This window comes from Xiphophorus hellerii, chromosome 12 (genome assembly GCF_003331165.1).
Source record: "Xiphophorus hellerii strain 12219 chromosome 12, Xiphophorus_hellerii-4.1, whole genome shotgun sequence".
Classification (NCBI taxonomy): Eukaryota; Metazoa; Chordata; class Actinopteri; order Cyprinodontiformes; family Poeciliidae; genus Xiphophorus; species Xiphophorus hellerii.
In genome coordinates this window covers 1,995,219-2,000,000 of record NC_045683.1, presented here as the reverse complement: position 1 = coordinate 2,000,000, position 4,782 = coordinate 1,995,219, and positions in this window count along the sequence as shown.

Sequence of the window (4,782 nt, the reverse complement as noted above, 5' to 3'; positions counted from 1 at the left end):
GCATGCTTGCATCATCTGCAGCTGTCTCATAAAATAACAGACAACATCTCTGAGCTCAAAGCTCCTGGGTAACAGAATAATGCGGGTTTTATTTTATAATTTTTATAGTGAGTCTTCCAGAGACTTATTGAATTCTTTATAACTTCTCTGCTGTTTTTGGTCATGAATCCAAACTTTCATATTTCAGGTTTCTTTTCCTCCAACGCTGGCTGGAACAAGAACAAATGAAGTTCTTCCAGGGGGAAAGTTTCTGCTAAGCCTCCTCCAGGCTCCTCAAGGCAAGAAGCTTATATATGTGTGTTTATGTGTTTCAGCATATTGTAAGTTTGTAAAATAATGAAACTCGGTAACCAGTGAAACTCTTCATGGCTCTGAACTGAAGCTCTCTGCCGGCCTTTGCAGAGGAAATGTGAAAGTCTTTGACTTGTTGGCTACATTCCTGACCTCTTCCATTCACTTCATTCATTTTCTGTGGATTCTCCAAAGTTCAGATCTACTCATTGTGCCGTCCCATCTGGTGTACCGCAAGGTTCTGTTTTGGGCCTCCTGCAGTTCTGTAATTTATTCTACTTCTTGGCACATTCTTTATAAAAGACATCTCTTCTCCATATGATTTCTTTATCCTAATTAAGTTTTTTAAGCAATAGACTTTACTAAAGATCTTGTCCGATCCAGCATCATGTTGCAGACAGACAGGTTGACTGGTTTGAATCCCTAAAGAACAAGAACTTCTTGGCTTCAAGCAGACAGAAATCCCATGTGAGGAACCCCAGGGTTCAGTCCTGGGACCCTCCTATCATCCGTGCCGCTGGTTCAGGTCATAACAAGTAATGATATTGGTTACCATAACTACAGCGATGATACACAGCTCTACATTACGATGTCACCAGGTGACTCTGAACCATCCAATCACTGGACAGATGCTCAGATCAGATAAATGAGCCAAAACTTTCTCCAGCTGAACAGAAACAAAACTGAAGATATTATCTTTGGACCTAAAGAGGAACGATCTGGAGTCAGTGAACAGCTTCAGTTCTAACAACTGGAAACCAGAGATCAGGCTGAACTTTGACCTGAACCTCCAGAGCCACATAAAGACGGTTACAAAGTCGGCCTTCTATCAGCTGCACAACATGTCCAGGGTTGGAGGACTAAACTCATCCAGACATTTAGTCACATTAATTACTGCAACAGCGTCTTCACAGATCTGAATAAAACATCAATCCTCCAGCTGCAGCTGATCCAGAACGCTGCTGCTGGAGTTCTGACTAAAACCAGGAAGATAGAAAACATCACCCAGTTCTACATCACCCAGTTCTACAGTCCTCCTCTGAGAGAACAGACTTTAAAATACTGCTGGTAGTTTATAAATCACTGAACGGCTTAGAACCACAAAGCATTAAAGATCCCAGAACCAGTCAGAACCAGTCAGAACCAGTCGGGTCTTCTGGTTCTGGGGATCAGGTTGCTCAAAGGGTTTGGTCGGTTTGAATCTACCGGCTCCATCATCAACCCCAGATGCAGTGAGATCTTTTCCATTTGGTGAATCTAATGACTCAAAAACAATTCTTGTCTCTCATATGATGAATAAAACTTAATATTTTGAATTTTTCAGTTTCCAAACTTATATCTGGCATTTCCTCTGCTGACATTTTCTCAGCTTCGTTCCGTATTGAATGTTCTGATCCACAGCGGTCCGTAGAGCTGGACCAGTTGGTGTAACTCAGGGCTGCTCTGTGTTCTACATTCAGACGTGCAGAAAGCGGTGATGGGGGTGGGAGACGTCTGAATTAGCGGGAGCCGCTCAGCTCTCTAACAAAGCTCCTGCAGCAGCTGAAACCTGGAGCGTCTCCGTTATTAACACCGTGTTGCTGTCGAGGGTGCTGAGCAGCTTTTCTTTTTTCCCTCTCAAACAGAAAGCTGACCCCCTGCAGAGCTGCTCAGCGGGGGGTGCTGCCTCCTCTCCTCCACCTCAGGCCCCGGGGAGACACTCCGCCGAACCTCCACCCTCCCTGGTAACTCCCTGTTTGTTTCATCACCCTCCTCCCGCTCCGATTCGCTGCCTCCTCTGGGATCCAGTGGAATAACTCTCTGATCTTTTGTTCTTATCACTTTCTCCTGAAATTTATTTCCCTGACATCTTCCATTTGAGTGAATTTCGTTCTTCACCTTCGTGTTTCTCGCTCCGTCTCATTGCTGTCTGTCAGATTTACACTTTGCTTCCTTTTTTAAAGCTTATTGGAAGACGCAACCTTTTCCTTTCTGCGTCTCTTCTTCTCTCTTCTCTCCTCTGGCCTGTGATAGGCTGGGCGTCTGCTGCTCCATGAGCGACAGCTCTGAATAAATAAGCGTTGGGTAATTTGCTCCCAACCTGCAGCCCTTTATTCCCTCCTGCTCTTCTCACTCCCCCAGTTTACAGAAAGAAGATAAAGACGCTATAAAATGGTGGGATCCTCTCAGAGGCTCATTATATGGTTGTCAGAGAAGTTTTCTCACAGGGCCTGGTGACGACTCGCTCCCTCCGCTCCGGCTGCTCCTTTTCTGGGCAAATTACCCGTATTAGATTAGCTTTTCTCTTTTTTCCAGTGGCTGAGTGTTCGGATAAAACTGGTCCCATTTAGAGACGTAATGAGCCGCCAAGTCTAGCTGAACTAAGGCAGATTATTGGGAACAGTTTCCAAAGCTTGTCACACAGAACCAACAGCCATTAGTGGCGTTGCACCTCCACACGCTGCGGGTCGCTGATGAGGATTAAACCGTTTATGAACAATTTGCAGCCAAAAGAAGGAACTTTATGAGCAGAAATCAGTCCTGCAACGTCCGCAGCTCTGTTCCCTTACACCTCCACACACAAACAAAACACTCTTCCATTCATCGTCCTGTGAGGGAAGTGTGTGAGCAGCAGGTCAACTGTGAACATCCAGGATTAATAATGCAAGACAGGAAGCAGCTCCTACCAGAACAAAGCTTTGCTCCCTGATTCTGCGCCGACCCGCCTGGAGAGGAGCAAGCAGCAGGAAAACCTGCAGACATTACAGAGTAAAACTTGAGGGCTGCGCCAAAATTATGTCCCAGTTTTCATCTGGTATTGAAGGGAAATATGGATGTAATTGTGGGATTTGTAGCAGTAAGCAGGCAAATAATGAAAACTGAAAATAAACTAAAAAAAAATCTTACCGAGTAGTTTTAGTCTATTTTCTGCTAACATCTCAGAACATTTGAAATAAGACAAAACTAACTCATAAGCAACTTTTCAATCAGATATGAGAGTTTGCTTCAAGTCAATAATTCATTAATATTTATGAAAATGTCCCACTGGCAGATTATTTTACTGACAACTAAGGAAAAATGTCCCGTTATAAGTGAAATAATCAGCCAGTACAGAAATACTTTTTATTCAACGATCAATGTTTCTATATATCTTGCTGAAAAGTCAGTTATAAGTTATTTTTTTAAAATTATTTCAAGTGTACTAAGATATTTGCACCAGAAAAAAAAGAAAATAAAAAAAAACACTTTTTTATTTACAGTGTAGGAGTGAAAACTGGACGAAGGTCCATCCAGTGTCTGTGAGCGTTTACAGGCGAAACGAGCAACTAACTAACAACTAACTAACAACTAACAACTAACTAAATACATTTACTGGAGTAACTTTTTAAAAAATAGTTACTTTTAATCGTCTCAGTAGGAAGAGAAACGACATGTGAGCCATGAAGAGGCTGGAAGTTTAACAGACTGAAATAAACACTTTATAATAATTAATAATCTATAATAACAATATTATAGACTAGATGTGTTTTTATAGAAACAGGAAACAAGTTGTTAAACCTGCTTATTAATATTTTTAAGGATTTTTCCCAAGCTCTCTAACAGAAGGTTAATTTCTATTTATCACAAGAAAATGGTGTTAAAATGTGAATTATGTTATGTTAAAGGTTCATGTCTTATTGTTGTAATTAGTGTCATCAATGCATTAAATGAGATTTTTAGAAACAGCATAAAAAATATCAGGAATAGATTTTTGTCAGCAACAGAAACCAAAACTAAACATAAACTTTATTGTGAAATTATGATTTCTGAAGAAAACAGAGCTGGACATGCAGAGGATCAGATTATGATCGCTGGGATCTGATCGATATTTTCAGCAGCTTGTTTTCTGCAGCAATACAAGATGCTGCATCGCTGCATCGCTCCATCGCTGCATCGCTACATCGGCGGCGTGCAGAGAGACGACGGCGCCGAGAAACCGTCTGAGAGGCGATGATGTTTCTGCAGATCATTCATTTACTTTATTTCACTGATTTTATTTTAACTTCTTTTATCTAATTATTTTTTGAAGCACTTTGATCAACTTTATTGTTTTATCACCACTATTTAACTATAAAACACACACACACACACAAGATAGAGACATGACCACAGAAAGAGGAAGAGCACAGAGAAGTTTCACAGATGCATGATGGGAAACATGATCATGTGAAAGGAGCAGCCAGAAGACGATTACAATCTAAATCTTAGCCAGAAATAAGGTCAGTATAAGAAAGTTTTCTGTCCTGCATGGAGGCGTTTGAGGAAACACACTAAAGGTTTTAATATTTAAAAAGGTGAATTTGTGAAACCTTAAAGGTTGTGGGTCTGAATCCACAGCCTGAGGGCTTCTGGGCCTGGAAAGTTATGGAAACAAAATATTCCTATCAGAGGAAGGAGTCTGGAAGAAACCAAGAGTTTTATTTACTTTACTAAGATTTTAAAATGTTAAATTTTTTGAACAATGAAATGACT